Genomic DNA, 19,141 nt, shown 5'->3' with positions numbered 1-19,141 from the left:
ACGGGATTTCCCTCCCGGGATGTTCGAGGACGTCTACAGTTTCTGGCGACTCTGCTGGAGAGTTAGAGAACTTGACTCGAACTCATGATATCTCATTTTGACTACACTTATGTATTTCTTTGCATTGCATGTGCATTGGTGTGCCTAGGACACCGTGTTTACCATCTGCTATTCCTGAGCAGTTAGCCTGAGGCTGCGTGCCACAAGATTGACTGGTTACGGGCTCTGCCACGATGGGAACACAAACCCCAGTTTTTACCGGGGCACCCTTTTGACCATTCGACCTAGTGCATATTCGGAATCCATAGTGATCATTCCAAACTAGGACAGGTTGCTTACCCTATTGTTAGGTTGTTTGAAACCGCTACGTGCATAGTGAAACCCTAGCTCCTGACAAAATAGGACAGGGAAACCCTACCCCAACATAGGGGTGTTTTGGCTCTCTTTGCTTGCTATGTGCTTTTAGAGTGTGCTTCTATAGGGAATGCATGTATCAGTTTACAAGTTTGGGTATCAGGCCTGCGGACACCAGCATCAGTATTTTGGGGCAATCAGTTCTACCTGAGGGTATCAGTTTACAGGCAGAACTTTGGGGGAGAATTCCGTAAATAGTCAAATTTGTTTTGGTGAAATCAGGCTGAGATGCTCTCGGTTTTCTCTTTTGCTAGGGTAGTCCTGGAACCATAGCTTCAGAAGGCTCCGATATCCCCCGGGTACATTGGACTAGTGCTGATAGACTTTGTTAGGTCAGAAATTCAATTCAAGGGCAACCAGTGTTCTTTCGCTGAGGCAAGGCAAAGAAAGGCCAGTCAGGGCTCACCGGTTCATCTAATCCATCAGTCACCGGTCACATCACCTTTGTTCGGACTCAGCAGACTATGATGGCACAGGGTTCGAAAGAATTTGTGGCTGTGATAACAGCATTAAATCAGGGAACTGCCATGCAGGCTGAGACCAGTATTGAAACGTAGTGCCCATCTGGGGCATCTGCCTCACATCCAGCTTTGGGACCCCAGCCGAACTTTGACCCACTTCCGCCAGTTGAAGATCTGCAGTGTCCAAATCCTCGAGAAAGGTAGACTCAAGCTCAGGTGCTCAGACCCTTGGTACAGCCTAATGAGAGGCTTTATTCCCTTGATGTTAATGAGCTCAATCCGACTGCAGTGAAAATTGCGAACCTTGAGAAGCAATTCAAAAAGGCACAGGGCCTTAACTCCATTCCCGACATTGAGGATGGGGACACTGAGTCTGCCGTACGGCTCCGAGACAGATTCAAAATGCCACACCTTGACCGTTTCGACGGGTTTGAAGATCTAATGGTACATATCTGACTTTTCTTGGATGTCCTAAAGCCGATGGGTCTGACTAAGCCATAGAAACTCTCTCTGTATGGAAGAACCCTGTCTGGTGTAGCAGCCACTTGGTACGCTAAGTTGGAGGACAAAGTGAAGCAAGACTGGGAAGAATTGGTTGAGGCCTTTGTCGATCAGTATTCCTACAATACCCAAGTTGAAATGGCCATGCAAGAGCTTGAAACAACCTGCCAGAACCCAACAGAGCCTTTTGTGAAATTTGTTGCAAGGTGGAGGGCAAAGGCAGCACAGATGACAGATCGCCCTTCTGAGAGGGATCAAGTGTAGATGATGGTGCGAAACCTCGAGCATGACATGTTGCAAAAGTTAATAGTCGCACCACTATTCACTTTCAAAAGTTTGCATGAACTGGGGGTTCAGGTCGAGAATGCGTTCAACAGCGGGATCATTCCCAGAACAAGTGAACCGACAAGGAGGGCAATTGTAGGAAGCACCAATGCTGGTAGTAGCACTATTTCCAAACCCACCGAAATCAATACAGTCGCCACAGCCAACCCTTTTGCCAATCCAAGCCTACAAACCGCCGGCGCAGCCCGAGCTCAAGGCAGAACTTTCACCCCCTTCTATATGAGCCTGACTACCGCACTAAAAGTCTTGATGGAAAGAGGGCATCTCAAACCCCTCGATCCTCAACCTCTTCTTGACCCACTCCCAGCCAGACATAAACCCTCCAAGTACTGTGTGTACCATCAGCAGCACGGTCATGGCATCGACCGTTGCTACCGCCTTCGTCATGAGATCCAAAATCTCATCGACAACCGAACGATAGCTCCACCTTTAGACCCCAATGACCAAATACCTCATCCACATCTCAATCTAACCCACACATTGGCCGTCCCTTATGACCCCAACGTATATATCACCCCGGTCCATCTACCCATGCCTGAGGTGTTTATCTCGGAAAGCATGGACTTATGCATGATGGGTGCATCTGAACCCCAATCATCCCAAACCCATGAACCCACTACTTCTGAGCTGATGAGGATGATCGAAGATCTTCAGAGAACTGTGGCAGATCTGGCCTTTGGAGTTTTGGCTCCGTCGTCAATCGCATCACATACCAGGGAGTTCATATCAAAGGGCTCCCTAACCTTGGGACGGGCTGCATTGGGAGAAGGCCAATCTCTTAGCAAAGTGAAGGCCAGTGATAAGGACAAGGCAAGGGCAAGCCTTAGTCCCCATGAACATCTTCAGTGGGCTGTTGAGGCTTTGAAAGCCGAAGGGCTAAACAAATAGCAAGTGATTGCAGTTGTTGCAAAGGCTGTAGATGACACTTTCGCCACTCAAGTTGGGGGCATTTGAATCAAAGGGCAAGCCGGGAGAAGGGCTGTTGTACCAGGAATGTTCCTTTCCGCCCTAATCCCGTGCTCAGAAGAGATCAGCAAACCCAGTCAGCGCCTGTCAATCCCTTTGCTAGTGCATCCAGCAAAACTCCACAAACCTCAAAACACCCACCTCGGGGCCAGAGGGTGTTCACGCCACTGTACATGTCTCTATTAGCGGCCTTGAGGGTCCTGATTAGAAAGGGGGATCTGAAACCCCTGGCCACTGCCAAATAAACTTCCTCCTTCCCATGATCCGGCCAAGTACTGCGCCTTTCATCAACAAACCGGTCATGGCCCTGATAGTTGTTACCATCTCCGCCATGAAATACAAGATCTGATTGACAATGGAATCATCATCGCGCCGGGTCCTGCAAAGTCTATCGGCATCGGGTCAGTGAACTTGGGGGATAATGTGAATATGTGATCAGGGGATGAACCAGCTGCGGGTGGCGCTCGATTTACCCCAGATGTGGCGTATGGCACGCACTGTTTTGAGCATTTACGAATGCTAGTTTCTGATTTGGGTATTTAGGTCAGTTTTGTTGTGTTGTTTTGAGTCTGTCCCTTTGTTTTGAGTCAGTCTTTTTATTTCGGGTCTGTCTTGTTGTATCGAGTCAATCCTGTTTTGTTAGAGTCAGGTGATTCTGGGGGTGTTACCTTAGGCATCACTATTTTGTTTTGTGTTTGTCTTTTCGCTTTCTTTTGAGTCTGTTTCTGCCATGGAGCCAGTCACACCAACAGTTATGAATGAAACAACAGTGGTTTTTCATGCTTTTGTGCTTGCTTCTACCTTGTGCCAGTTGTGCCAGAAAGTTGAATGGAACGGCAGTGCATTTCACCTGCTTTTTTGTGCTTTTAAGTCATTGCGTTGACCTAAGTTTTTTCAAAACTTTTTGAACACTGTGGTAAAAATGAAGAGAAAGGAATTCCTCGGGTTTTGCAAAACTTGATCAATTGAGAGAAAGAGAGGCGTGCTAAGCCCTTAGTGATTGAGATCATGCTTGTTAGTGTGAGTATTGGGAAGGATCCTGACTTGATCCAGATTGGTTCTACATTGTCTTCAGCGCAAGTGATTTGTCGCTTTCTTAAAAGATTTCAAAAACTATTTTGCGTGATCTTGCGAAGACTTGTGTGGAATCACTCTTGAGATTGTGCAGCCTAGGATCGCTCTTAGCCTCAAGACTCGACTCCTCATTGTCAAACCTTGGACTTAAATTCAAAATGTTCAATGGTCAACTACAACGTGAGGCCTGTGTGGCCAGATTCAAAGCAGCCCTCGAACTAGGGGCAAGAAAATCAGATCAAGAAGGTCGGACGTCGTCAAAAGAAAGCTTGCAAAGCTGGATGAGAAACACCCCTTGAACTAGGGGGAAAGATGATAGATTGTGCTCGAAAAGCCGAAGATGGATCATTCTGCAAATCAACAAAGATCGGCAAGAATGTCAAATCCCAGAAGGGAGGAAAGACGAAGGTATTGCTGAAGGACAACCGAGTTCCTATCCACAACACTAGGGGCAAATTTAGTCCCCATTGGATGGACTCCTGCATCATCAGCGAACAACAGCTGTTCTCCTAGATTCAGATGACTTCAGGATCTCAAACCATTCAACATGGACAAAGCTACATTTTTACCCTTGAGAGGCTCGCTGGGTCGAAAACCCGGAAGGGTGACCCAGGCAAAAGTTAGAGCAAGAAAAAGAAGAAAAAAGAAAAAAAAAAGAGAAAAAAGAAAAATACAAAAAATGAAAATAAAGAAAATGAAAAGAAAAGATGAAAAAGAAAAAAGAAGAAAAGAAGAAAAGAAGAAAAGAAATGAAAAGAATTGAAAAGAAAAGAAGAACAAAGCTCGCAAGGTTGAAAACCCAGAAAGGGCGGCCTTGGCAAAAGTTAGAGTGTAAAAGGAGAGGTTAATACCCGAGTGTACCTTAACCCCGAACTACGTAAGGCTTGATTCCCATCTTTGGGATACGTAGGCAACTTCATTCTGAAGTCCAGCCGTCAAACACTTCAAATTCGACTGTGTCCATGTGATGGTTCTGGTCATCTTTATCTTCTCTGTATCCGAGAGTTCGGTTGTGATCGTCACTCTGAGGACTGATTACAATGCGCTGTGGTGTTATCCAAACAAGGGGCAACTTTCTGGTGCCATACAGTGTGCTGCGGTGCCATTCAAACAAGGGGTAACTTTCCGTTGCCGTTCAGTCTCCTTCAGACAAGGGGCAATTTTCCTTCGAATCTGAGGTTGCGCATCTCAAGAGTAGGTTCCGTGCTCGTTAAGCATTGACCGTTTGCAAAAATAGTTTTTGAGAATTTTTACTGAGGTTGACGATTTTCTCAAAAATTATTCCATCTTTTCCAAAACTGGACCATTTCTTGGACCCAAAAAAGGAAAATTTTCAGTGCTCATAGCCTAACTTACATGATTTTCAAATCAAAAATCGAATAAGCATGTTAATCTAACTCTCATTTTGGTCAAAATTGTTTTTGTAGAAAGCCAAAAACAAAAAATGGTTAAAATGATGAACTAGGGGCACAGTTGAGTCAGGTTTTCTGTTTTCTCCCCTTTATCAACGCACTTGCTAGAAAGGGCATCATATCTGCCAGAAAAAGGGCACCACTGAAGCTGACCGCAAAGGGCAGAAAGCTCTCACATCCTCCAAGCAACGAGGTATGAAGCCAAGTGAGAAGCACGAACTGGAATGGGGCAAGATATTCCATTCCCTCATCTGGGCAGATCTGATCACGCCCAAACTCCCCAGCAAAGCATCGTCAATCGATATTAGCTGCAGATTTGCTACACACCCAGTTATAGCGTAGCCCTTCTGTGAGAGAAACTCACTGTTGTGAACAAGAATGGGAATCTGGCAGAATACCTGGGGCAAGAGCCCACAACTTTCTGCTTATCTATCAAACACCTAGGGGAGGGATAAAAAAAAATGAAAGATTGAAGAATAGAGAGATGTGCACTGAGAGAAAAAGTGAGGAAAAGGGCTTTTTCAGAAAAATAGAGCCTGAGGGCCGAGTGATGTGAGAATCACAAATGAGAAATGGTAGGAAACAATACCCGGAGAAACAGGCTCCCTATGCACATGTGAGTCTTGTGTTTTGTTTTGTCTGTCTCGATTCTTGTTTTTAGTCGCTTCGAGTGTCAATAGATGTGTTTAGGTTGTTTTACCTTTGTTTTCCATTTTTGAGTTGTTTTAGCTGTGGTCAGTTGTAGGCTCAATACCCGGTTGAGAACCCTTTTCTCGATATTCAAAATAAAATCATTTTGTGCTCAGAGTGCTGTGCCATTCTCCACATTTGTGCAAAAAAGAATTTGTTCTTTCATAAAACTGCAGGGTTCAACCCAGGTCATGTGAGAACAGCAAAACAAGGACCTATTTGAAGCTATGTGGGTTCTAGACTGCAAAGCAAAAGAAAAAAAGGAAAATTTGGAGCATCTTAGTGTGTTTTAGCTTCGGCAAATTCCGAGACTACATTCCAGGTGCACCTTCTCAGACCTCGCCATTTCTCTGGAGTATGAGTGTATCTCGACCCCAAGTGTAAGCTTGCTTCAAGTCAGAATGGCAATTAAAGCAGCAGCAGATGTTGCCTCTCGCCAATATGAACAGGGTGTGCCCTTGTTGAGCTGAGTGTGTTACAAAGCCCTCCGAGAGATAAATCAGAGGCACCAGAGTACATGTTTTATGTCCCTCTATTGCATAGAATGTGCACTTTCATATACACTTCTGTTGCATGTGTGCCGCACATCGTTATGATTCATGCATAGAATATGCTTGCTTTCAGTTCTGCATAGAATATGCTTTCAGTATTGCATAGAATGTGCTCCCATACTTGCATAGAAGATGCATTTTATCGCACTGTCTTGTGCATTTCAAATCACTCGCGCTGTTTAGCGTATCGCACTGTTTAGTGCATTTCAAATCACTCGTGCTGTTTAGCGTATCGCACTGTTTAGTGCATTTCAAATCACTCGCGTTGTTTAGCGTATCGCGCTGTCTTGTGCATTTCAAATCACTCGTGCTGTTTAGCGTATCGCACTGTTTACTGCATTTCAAATCACTCGCGCTGTTTAGCATATTGCACTGTCTTGTGCATTTCAAATCACTCGCGCTGTTTAGTGTATCGTACTATCTTGTGCATTTCAAATCACTCGCACTGTTTAGCGTATCGCACTGTTTAGTGCATTTCAAATCACTCGCGCTGTTTAGCGTATCGCACTGTCTTGTGCATTTCAAATCACTCGCGCTGTTTAGCGTATCGCACTGTTTAGTGCATTTCAAATCACTCACGCTGTTTAGCGTATTGCACTGTCTTGTGCATTTCAAATCACTCGCGCTGTTTAGCGTATCATACTATCTTGTGCATTTCAAATCACTCACGCTTTCTTGCTCATCGCATTATTTTGTGCAGTTTATCACTCGCATTTTCTTGCGCATCGCACTGTGTTGTGCATTTCATTACATGCTCTCTCTCATCTTGCATAGAAAATGCTTGTAGCACTTGTCAGTGCATTGCATCGCACTGTTTTGTGCACCTTACTTGTATTTTACATGCATTTTATCGCACTTTCTTGCGCACCTAACCTGTACTTGTTAGTACATTGCATCGCACTGTTTCGTGCATATTCTTAGCACTATTTTGTGCATTCACTCTTCACTCGCACTTTCTTGTGCACTCTCTGGTCTAGGAGACCTTAAATCCTCTAAAGATGCAATTCCTTTGGTGTTTATCGTGCCCGAACGACTTCTGGTGGTCTGGTATAGCCACCGGCCTGTGTTTGTGGTGAGTTCCTAGGCGACCAACTGAGACGGTGGAAACTAGAGTTCGAATGGCTCATGCGTAGACCACAAAGGTTCGGGATTTCTGAGACTAAAGTCTGGTTTAAATACCTAGGGGTATATCCTCGGCTTGAAATCCATATAGCTGCCCCATAGATTGAGATAGCATCTGTATGCACCTCAATTTTGGATACTGATCCAACCTAGTCTGTCACCCTGTTGGACAATAGGAAAAGCTGTGACCATGGCCAGGGAGAAAAGTATTACCTGCGGTTCAACCAAGAAGAAGGGGAAGGTCCCCAGCAGCATGAGGTAGGTCATTGCCAATTGCCCCTGTAAGGTACCTTCGCTTTCTAGCTATTACATTGCATTTTTACATTGCATTGCATGGCATAAATCCTCAATTTTCAAAACCGGCTTCACGTAGCGTATAAGTCCAATTTTCAAACCGGCTTCGCGCAGCGTATAAGTCCAATTTTCAAACCGGCTTCTCGTAGCGTATAAGTCCAATTTTCAAAACTGGTTAACAATAACAAGTACGCCTGTCTGTTCACACCACCCAAACCGGCTTCGCGTAGTGTATAAGTCCAATTATCAAAGTCTTCCTGCATACCATTTGCATCTTGCCCTTGAACTACGCTGGTTTGATTCCTTGCAAAGGGATACGTAGGCAGCCTGCGGGCGCAACCATTTATTTATCGGTATTTTGTTTGTTTGTCTAAGTCTTCGGCCTTGTCAAAAATGGGTCGTCTCTAGGCTTTGACATTCACTCACATCATTTCATGACTTTCAAGCTCTGTCAAAGAGGGGCAATTGTAGACACCCCATTTTTGACCGCCCTCAAGACTTGGGCATTACTGATGGTTTACTTGGTGGAGAAAGGTGTGCAGGGAAAAGACTCAGTTTCTTTGGCAAGAAGAGAGACAAATCTCAACTTCACACCCCATTTTGGACCAAAGCTATTTTGGATGGTTTTTAGACCTTAAAACCCTCTCTTTCAAAACATTTTTGAAATAAAGTTTTTACAATGTTCTGAGGCTCACATTTTATCAAATGATGCGCTTTTCAATAAATTGAGCAAGGACAAAGTGGAAATGAATGAAAGACAGATGAAATCTTTGAAAAATCTTTCAAAACACCTTGTTCGGGGGTTTGGAGTTGAAGAAAAGAGGAGAAGAGAGAAGAAATCTAGCTGAGGAAGAAGTTAGGTATGAACCGCTAAGAGAGAGTCAAGCGGTCTTTGCTAAATCAGGCTTATCTGTCTATGCACTTGAATTTAAGCTATGAGGCTACCACCGTTGGAAAGAAGACTCCCGGGGCTTCATTTTTCATTCAAGAATCTCTTAAAGCCGAGTTCGGATGGGGGAGATACGATTGGTTGAAGTTGGGCATCATCTCGGTTGGACCGAAACTGAGCAACCTTCACCAAAACAAGCATAACTTTTTGCAAAGTTGAAATTTTTATGCAAGGCTTGTTCACTGGAAAGCTTACTTCCAGGGCTTCAATTTGGACACAAGAATGACCTGAAAAGGAGTTCATATGAAAGAGTTATGCCCATTTGAAGTTGGACCTGCAGAGCAGATTTTTCCTGCCGACCGACCAAACATTGTGCCGATCGACCAGAACAATGTGCCGGCCGACCAAATAAGTAGCAGGCTGACCATTTATAGTAGCCGACCGACCATTTTTGCTGCTCAAATCTGTTCTAATGAAATCAGGCTGAGATGTTGTCTGTTTTTTTCTTTTGCTAGGGGTAATCTTGGAACCATAGCTTCAGAAGGCTCCAATATCCCTCGGGTACATTGGACTTGTGTTGATAGACTTTATAAGGTCAGAGATTCAGTGCAACAGAGCAACCGGTGTTTCCTTTGCCAGAGGCAAGGCAAAGAAAGGCCAGTTAGGCACAGATCACCAGTTCAACAGTCTCCAGTTTAGCGGTCACTATCTACATTACCTGTGCACAGTTGGGCTTAGTTTCCTGTTTCCACCTCAGAAAGTGAAAACTCACCAGATCCAATAGATCAGCCCCCTTTAGTTAGTATGAGTATGGAAGACATGATGCGTCAGCCCCAATAGACTATGGAGGCCATGCAGCGGGATGCTGCCCGCTAAGCGAAGGTTACCACCTGCCAGACCGAGGTCGTGGTCCAGCAGGCCGAACTCATTGCTAGGCTTCAACAGCAGCAGCAACAGACACAACAGGGAACATCTTTTGCATCCCACCCACCTCCAGTAGAAATTCTTGCACCAAGGGCTCCTGCCCCTACCGCCAATGCCCAAGAGAATACAGATGTCCCAGCGGATCCCACTCCAACTCTGACTTCCAAAGCACAGGCCTACGCAATTGAGGCCCCTTTCGAGTTCGAAGTGGATCCAACTGCATTAAAAGTGAGCAAGCTTGAAAAGCTATTTAAGAGGGCTCAAAGCGTTAACTCCATTCTAGACATAGAGGATGGTTACATTGATTCGGCAGTGACATTGCCGGACCATTTCAAGATGCCACATATAGACCGCTTTGATGGTTCTGGAGATCCTATGGTACACCTGCGGTTGTTCTCGGATATCTTACGGCCAATGGGCCTCTCTAGATTACAAAAACTATCTCTCTTCGGTCGGACCCCGTTGGGTGTTGGGCCATCTGGTACGCTAAGTTGGATGATTCAGTAAAAAAGAGTTGGGAAAAGATGGCCAAGGCTTTCGTCACCCAATATTCGTACAATACACAAATCGAGGTCACAACTCGTGATCTCGAGGCAACTAGACAAGAGCCAAAGGAGGGCTTCTCTGACTTCATAACCCGTTGGAGAGCCAAGGCTTCTATGATGACCACCAGGCTAGCTGAGAAAGACCAAACAAGGATGGTCGTGCGAAATCTGCAACCGAAGTTGATGTAGAGGATGATTGTCTTACCCCTCCCCACCTTTGCTGACCTCCATGAGAAAGGGGTACAGATAGAAGATGTTATGAAACAAGGTCTGATTGACCACGAAAGGGAGTCACCCAAGAAGGGTTATACACGCAGTTAGAATGCGACCACCAGTGGTGATGCAGCTGCAAGATCTTCTAAAGTTGGAATGGTCACCACCACTCCGAAAACAGCCACCCCCTTTGTTAGTACGTCCAATCCAAACCCCTAAACTTCGAACTATCTACCTCGAGGCAAGAGGGTTTTCACCCCACTTTATATGCCTTTGTCTAAAGCTCTAGGGGTCCTACTCAAGAAAGGACATCTAAAACCGTTAGAACAACGGCCTCTACTCGATCCTCTCCCTCGAAAGCATGACCCGGCTAAACATTGTGCCTTCCATCAGCAGCACAGTCATGATACCGACTTTTGCTTCAGACTACGTCATAAGATTCAAGATCTCATTGACAACAAGGTAGTAGCACCTCCAGAAAAACCAACTATCAATCAAAACCCTCCACTTAGGCAGGTAAACTTTATCCAAACAACGACCAACCCGTTTGACCCCAGTATATACATCACCCTAGCCTATTTACCAGAGCCTGAGGTGTTCATTCTAGTCAGAATGGACTTATGTATGATGGGTGCACCTGAACCCCAATCATCTCAAACCTATGAACCCACTACTTCTGAGCTAGCGAGCATGATTGAAGATTTGCAAAAAAAACTGTGGCAGATTTAGCCTTTGGAATTTTGGCTCCATCATCGACCACATCACAGGCCAAAAGTTTCAATCCAAAAGGCTCCTTGATCTTGGGGCAAGCGGAAATTGAAACGGGCCAACCTGAAGTCATCTTAGATCTGGGTGGTGGCATGTTACCAACAACTGGGCTCTGCTCTGATATAGCAACCCAATCCCTTGGCAAAGTGGAGGTAAGTGGTAAGAACAAGGTAGGGGCATGCATTGGTCCCTATGAACATCTTCAGTGGGCTGTTGAGGCTTTGAAAGCCGAAGGACTGAACAAATAGCAAGTGCTCGCAGTTGTTACAAAAACTGTGGATGACACTTTTGCTACTCACGGTGAAAGCATTCTGAATCAAGGGGCAAGCCGAGAAAAGGGATGTCGTGCCAGAAACATTCCTTTCAGCTCCAATCCTACACTCAGAAGAGATCATCAAACCCAGTCAGCACCTGCCAATCCCTTTGTTGGTATATCCAACACTCCACCGACCTTGAAGTACCCATCCCGAGGCCAGAGGGTCTTCGCCTTGCTTTACATGACCTTTTCCAAGGCTTTTCAAATCCTTATAGGGTATGGCCATCTCAAACCCCTTGAGCCTCGGCCTCTCCTGAAATCCCTTCCGGCTACGCATGATGCTGCCAAGTACTGTGCCTTCCATCAACAAGCTGGCCATGACACCAACATGTGTTTTCGTCTTCGCCACAAAATACAAGATTTGATAGATAAAGAGGTCATTGTCGCACCAGGTCCTACAAAGTCTATCGGCGCTAGATCAGTGAACTTGGGAGATAAAGTGATTATGTGATCGGGGGATGAACCACTTGCGGATGGCATTCAGTTTACTCCAGATATGGAGATGGCACGCACTGTTTTGAGCAATGTGCAAATGTTGGTTATTGTACTTTCTGACTTGGGTATTGAGTCAGTTTTGTTGTGTTGTATTGAGTCAGTCTTTTTGTACTGAGTCAGTCGAGTCTGTCTTGTTGTATCGAGTCAGTCCTGTTGTGTTAGAGTCAGGTGATTTTGGGGGGCATTACCTCGAACATCACTATCTTGTTTTGTGTTTGTCTTTTACACTCTTTCTTTTGCGTCTGTTTCTATCCTTGAGCCAGTTGCGCCAGAAGATCTAAATGAAACAGCAGTGATTTTCCCCCTTCTGCGTCTGTTTCTGCTATTGAGCCAGTTGTGCCAGAAGTTCTGAATGAGATGGCAGTAATTGACCAAAACTGTGTCTTTTCTGTGCCTTGAAATCATTGCATTGACTTAAGTTTTTGAAAACTTTTTAAACATTGTGATGAAAACGAGGAGGAAGGAATTCCTCGGGATTTGCAAAAATTTGATCAATTGAGAGAAAGAGAGGCGAGCTAAGCCCTTAATAAATGAGATCATGTTTGCTAATGTGAGTACTTAGAAAGATCTTGGCTTGATCCAGATTGGTTCTACATTGTCTTCAACGCGAGCGACTAGTCGTTTTCTTAAAAGATTTCAAAAAATGTTTTGCGTGGTCTTGCGAAGACATATATGGAATTAATCTTGAGATTGGGCAGCATAGGATCACTCTCAGGCTCGAGACTTGACCCCTTTTGCTTTCAAACCTTGAACTTTGATTCAAAATGTTCAACAGTCAACCACAATATGAGGCTTGTATGGCCAGATTTGAAGCAGCCCATGAACTTAGGGCAATAAGGTCGTATGACATCAAAGGAGGGTTGCCAGGCTAGATTTGAAGCAGTCCTCGAACTAGGGGCAAGAAAGTCAGATCAAGAAGATCAGATGTTATCAAAGGAAGCTTGAAAAGCTAGATCAGAAGTATCCCTTGGACTAGGGGCAAAAATGTCAGATGTGCTCGAAGAGTGAAAGATGAGTCATTTCTCAAGCTAATGAAAACTGGCAAGAAAGCCAAATTCCAGCAGCTGGAAGAAGAAAATTTATTGTTGAAGGACAATCGAGTTCCTATCTACAACACTAGGGGCAACTTCAGACCTCGATTGGATGGACTCCTGCATCATCAACGAACAATAGCCATTCTCTTGGATTCAAATGGCTTCGAGATCCTACAACCATTCAACATGGACGTGTTACACTTTTTACCCTCGAGAGGCTCGTTTGGCCAAAAACCTGAAAAGGCGACCCAAGCAAAAGTTAGAGCAAGAGAAAAAGAAGAAAAGAACAAAAATGAAAAAATGAAAAGAAAAAGAAAAGATGAAAAAAAATGAAAAGAAGAGAAGAAAGGAAAAAAAAAGAAAAGAAAAAAGAAGAACAAAGATGAAAAGAGATGAAAAAAGAAGAAAAATATAGCTCGCAAGGTTGAAAACCTAGAAGGGCGGCTTTGGCAAAAGTTAGAGCATAAAAGGAGAGTGTCAACAACCGAGTGGACCTTAACCCGGAACTATGTCAAGCTTGATTCCCATCTTTGGGATACGTAGGCAACTTCATTATGAAGTCCATCCATAGACACTTCCAAATCGACTATGTCCATGTAATGGTTCTGATCATCTTTGTCTTCTCTGTATCGGAGAGTTCGGTTGTGATCGTTACTTTGAGGACTGATTACAGTGCGCTGTGCTACTATTCAGACAAGGGGCAACTTTCCGTGGCCATGCAGTGCCATTTAGACAAGGAGCAATTTTCCATTGTTTTGGATCTGAGGTTGTGCATTTCAAGAGTAAATTTTGTGTTGGTCGAGCAGTGGCCATTTGCAAAAATAGTTTTTGAGAATTTTTAATGAGGTTGACTAATTCTCTCGAAAATTATTCCATTTTCCCAAAACTAGACCATTTCATGGACCCAAAAAAGGAAAATTTTTAGTGCTCATAACTTGACTTGCATGATTTTAAATCAAAAATTGAACAAGAGTGTTAATCTAACTTTCATGATGGTCAAAATTGTTTTAGTAGAAAGCAAAAATAAAAAATGGTCAAAATGATGAACTAGGGGCACAATTGAGTCAGGTTTTCTGTCTTTTTCCCATTGTCAACACACTTGCCAGAAAGGGCACAACTGAAGCTAACAAGCAAAGGGCAGAAAGCTCTCACATCCTCCAAGCAGTGAGGTATCACGCCAAGTGCGAAGCACGAATTGAAAATAGAGCAGGATGTTTGATTCCTTCATCTGGATGATCATGCTCAAACTGGCGTCTGACCCAGAATAGGGACGTAGAAAACGTAATGTGTCAGACTAATCAATTGTATACCTGGCCGGTGGGACATGTTGTAACTCGCCTTGATCAAGCTAAGCCAGGGGCATCATCAACCGATCTCAATTGCAAATCTACTGTGCATCTGGTCGCACCGCAACCCCTCTGCGGGAGAAATTCACTATTGTGAGCAAAAGGAGCATCTAGTAGAATACTAGGGGCAAGATCCCACAACTTCCTATTTATCCATCAACCACCCAGGGGAGTGATAAAAAATTAGAGAGATTGAAGAATAGAGAGATGTGTGCAGAGAGAAAAAGTGAGGAAAGGGCTTTTTCAGAAAACAAGAGATTGAGTGCCAGGGTGATGTGAGAATCACAAATAAGAAAGGATGGGAAACAAATACCTGGAGAAGCTGTGGGCTCCTTGTGAACTGAGAGGTCTCCCACTGGTGGTACACATCTGAGTGTTGTGTTTGTTGTTTTTGTTGTTTGTCTCGATTCTTATTTTGAGTCGTTTTGAGTGTCAATAGATGTGTTTAGGTTGTTTTATCTTTGTTTTCCTTTGTTGAGTCGTGGTATGCTGTGTTCAGTCGTAGGTTCAATACCCAGTTGAGAACTCATTTCTCGATTTCAAGTTCAAAAATGAATCATTTTGTACTCAGAGTGCTGTGCCATTCTCCACATTTGTACAAAATAGGATTCTTTCTTTCATAAACTGCAGGTTTCAACCCAAGTCATGTCATGTGAGAATAATAGAATAAGGACCTAACTGAAGCTATATAGGTTCCAGACTGCAAAGCAAAAGAGAAAAGAAGGAAAATCGAAGCATCTGAGTGTGTTTCACCTTCACTAAATTTCGGGATTGCATTCCGGGTGTACTTCCTCAGACCTTGTCAATGAGCCAAAGTATGAGTGTGCCTCTACCTCAAGCTCAAGCTCAAGCCTTCTTCAAGCCAGAACAGCGATCAGAAGTGCTCTCCCTGAGTACTATTCCACGCTAGAGACATATTGGTTGTGCTTGCAATGAGTTCCTAGGAGACCAACTACGACGGTGGAAACTAGAGTTTGAATGGCGATGCCTAGAATGCAAAGGTTTGGGATTTCTGAGACTAAAGTCTGGTTTAAATACCCAGGGGTGTATCCCCGGCTTGAAATCTGTATGGAAGCCCCATAAGTTGAGGTAGTAGGTATGCAGCTCAATTCTAGATACTGAACCAACCTAGTCTGTCACCCCGTTGGAGAATAGGGAAAGTTGTGAACATGGCTAGGAAGAAAGGTAGTTCTTGTGGTTTGGAAGCACAAGATGCAGAAGCAAGAGATCCTTAACAACACGAGGTGAAATCTCCAATCTGCCCCGAATCTGCCATTGTTGGCCGATGAAATTAATTTGTGGCTGATGGGTGGCCGGTGGCTTCCTAGAGTGGCCAGCAGACCTCTGATGCTCTCCTTGGTTATTGTTTTGCTGTTTTGTGTCTGGAGCCCATAAGAAAATGCAAGGGAAGTACATTTTTTAAGTTCAAGTGGCTTGCGCAGAAGCTCCGGGCTATGATCTTAGCATGCGATGCTCAGCACGTACGAGGTGTATCCTTTTAATTTGTTGCCACTCCTCTGACAGGTAAATTAGAGGTTGCATTTGAATCGGTCTTTTCAAGACGCGCTTTTCTTCATTGAACATATTGCATCGAATATGCATTGATTACTGTGCACGAAATATGTATGCTGCGTTGCGTTGCATTCTCTATGCACTTCTTATGCTTGCATTGTATATGCACTTCTCATGCTTGCATTGTATATACACTTTTCATGTTTGCATTGTATATGCACTTCTTACACTTGCATTGAATATGCACTTTAATATCTCGCATGGAACATGCATTTGTTACTCCCGCATCGGACATGCATTCATTATTCTTGTATAGAATATGTATCTCGATATTGCATGGAGCATGCATTTGTCATCTTTGCATTGTATATGCACTTCTCACATTAGCATGGTGCATGCTGTCAACCTTGCATGGAACATGCATTCCTATCCTGATGTATCTGTTAAGTTTCTTTCTTATGCAGACACGATATTGTATGTACGGTTCATCCAGAGAAGTTCCGGATAAGATCGTTCATGTCTCGGTAAGAGAACGCTCACTTTCACTTTGTGTATCTATCGCACATGTTCACTTTGTGTATCTATTGCACATGTTCATGTTGTGTATCTATCGCACATGTTCACTTTGTGTATCTATCGCATTTAATCTCGTGTGCCTTTGGCATTGTTATTCTTTCTCCTCGTGCGTGCGGCACGTTAGGCTGTCTTTGGTTAAGAGCATTTGGAATGTGTTCTAATGGTTATGCCACTCCCTTGGTTGGAAACGCTGGGATGTGTCTCTATGTTTCCCCCTCTTTGGTTAAGAGCATTTGGAACGTGTTCCAATGCTTATACCATTCCTTTGGTTGGAAACGCTGGGATGCGTCCTTATGTTTTCCCTCTTTGGTTAAGGGCATTTGGAACGTGTTCCAATGCTTATACCACTCCCTTGGTTGGAAACGCTGGGATGTGTCCCTATGTTTCCCCCTCTTTGGTTAAGAGCATTTGGAACGTGTTCCAATGCTTATGCCACTCCTATGGTTGGAAACGCTGGGATGTGTCCCTATGTTCCCTCCCTCCTTGGTTAAGAGCATTTGGAATGTGTTCCAATGCTTATGCCACTCTTTTTCCTTTCACATGCAACGCGTCAGAATCTTGTTTAAGACCTTGGGTATGCCCAACGTTCGCTCTTAGTCTTTCCCACGTGGTGCGTGGTCAAGATTGCATATTTTTCTTACATCCATTCTACATGAAATGTGGTTTGGTTCATCTTAACTTGCTTATGTACGAGTTTGCCGTAGTATTTCTTTGCATAACATTTGCATCTAGATGTTTCATTACAGCTCTTATTGCATGATCATAAGTTATGTTCTACACTGTGCATGTCATTTGTATTTTGCCCATGCCTGCGGGCGCATCTATATTGTTATCTCGCTTATTTGTCTAAGTTTTCGGCCTTGTCAAAAATGGGTCGTCTCTGGGTTTTGACATTCACTCCCGTCATTTCATGACTTCCGAGTTCTATCAAAGAGGAGCAACTATGGACACCCCATTTTTGAAAGACCTTAAGACTCAGACGTCATCGTTTGTTCGCGCGATGATTGTGCATATTTGTGCTCGTTTTGAGTGCCTAAAGTTCTCGGCTGGGTGCCTTGTCTTTAAGCCTCTAAACCTTTTGCTTTTAGCCTTATTTTTGGGCCAAACCTTGGTGCCTCTTGCCTGGAGGGGAGAAGGGCCTTGCCGGCCACTTTTGGCATTTGTCAGCCACTTTTTCTTCTTGCTAGCCACTTGAAGTGGCCTGTCAGCTAGTCAAAGTGGCCGACCGGCTAGTTGAAGTGGTCAGTGGCCAATTCTCTCCTTTTTCAAATATTTTCAGATCTTTTGAGCCACCTGTTGCACATTGAGTGTATCCTCCATACATGTATATGAATGGATTCAAACAAGCTTCTAGCTTGTCAAGGAAGCTTTGGCTTGCTTGTTCTATATAAGGGAAGGTCCCTCCCCCTTCTTGTAATGCAATTTTGCTCACTAGCCTAGCATGCTTAATTAGTTGGTCCATCATTCTAGCATGTGTTAGCTTGGCTCCAGCACATTTTTACTCATGGTTTAGCATGCTTTAACTCTGATTTGGATAGTCTCGGTCATATATGCTTTGCTTTGTATAGTTGTAGTGTAAATGGCCTTGACTAGCTTTGGGTTTTGAGGCTTTTAACATGTTGTGCATGTGATGATTATGTGTTTTGGCATCATTTAGCATGTAATTTCAGTGCATATAGTGTAGTCACACTCTCACATATTTCACTCTTTCATAGCTCTTGAGAGTTGTGTTTTATGCCTTGTTTATGAGCCAATACGTGAGCATGATTTTCTTGCTTTTCATGCTATCATCTCAGCACATTTCAGCCTCTGATTTGATGTGTTTTAGGTCTGTCCATAGCTGGTTTGGTTATTTGGGTTTGATATTGCATGCTTCTAGTGTCATGCTCTTTACTAGCTTTGAGTTTTCGGGCCTCTAGCATGCTTTGCTTGGATTATTTACAGGCCATAGCATCATTTAGCATGTAATTTCAGTGCAAATACCTCTGTCATACTCTCACATATATCACTCTTTAATTGGTTCTGAGAGTGGTGCATTATGCCTTGCTTGCGAGTCAACATGTGCGCATGATTTCCTACTCTTTTGTGCCTAAGTTTCAGCATGATTAGGCCACTGTTTTGATGAGGTGTAGCTCTATTTTGGGTTGGTTTGGTAATTTGAGCATTGTATTGCATGCCTCTAGTATTGTGTCCTTCGCTAGTCTCAATGTTTTGGCTCTTAACAAGTTGTACATGAGTTGTTTGCATGTTATAGTCTAATTTGTCATGCCATTTCAGCACTAAAAATATCTGCAACCTTTCCCATTTTTTCATTTTTCCATTTGTTTTGAAGGTCGTTTGGCCTTAAGTTTGTGTTTAAGCATGAGGTAGGGTTTATGCTCAAATGGCTTTAACCCTCCTTTGAGGGTTTCTCTTAGTCAAAAGCATAATCCCTCTCATGTCCTAAATCACTCTTTTGGTTGACCTCCTCACCTTAGAGGACTTGCACATTTGACTTAACCAATTAAAGAATGGTTTGGTAATGTAAAATGTGTAAACAAGAATTAAGTAAAGTAAAACTTGTGCAAGATAAGCATATTGTTTGCATTGCATGTGTTTGGACCGGACGTTAATCCAAACACAAGAAATGTAGGATGTTTCATACTCCAAGTGATGAAATGTTTCACATTCCTTGGTCGCCGTCCCCCTTGATC

The 19,141-nt window shown here is 43.7% G+C and overlaps 1 pseudogene; it reads left to right on the top strand.

Moving 5' to 3' along the window:
• LOC145805581 (uncharacterized) overlaps positions 1 to 19,141 on the top strand; it is a 166,886-nt pseudogene that overhangs the window by 26,867 nt on the left and 120,878 nt on the right.

This window comes from Camellia sinensis, chromosome 13 (assembly GCF_055761805.1).
Source record: "Camellia sinensis isolate YWXY chromosome 13, ASM5576180v1, whole genome shotgun sequence".
In the NCBI taxonomy this organism is placed as follows: Eukaryota; Viridiplantae; Streptophyta; class Magnoliopsida; order Ericales; family Theaceae; genus Camellia; species Camellia sinensis.
Note: the sequence above shows the minus strand (reverse complement) of the source record. Positions and strands in the feature narration are given on the sequence as shown.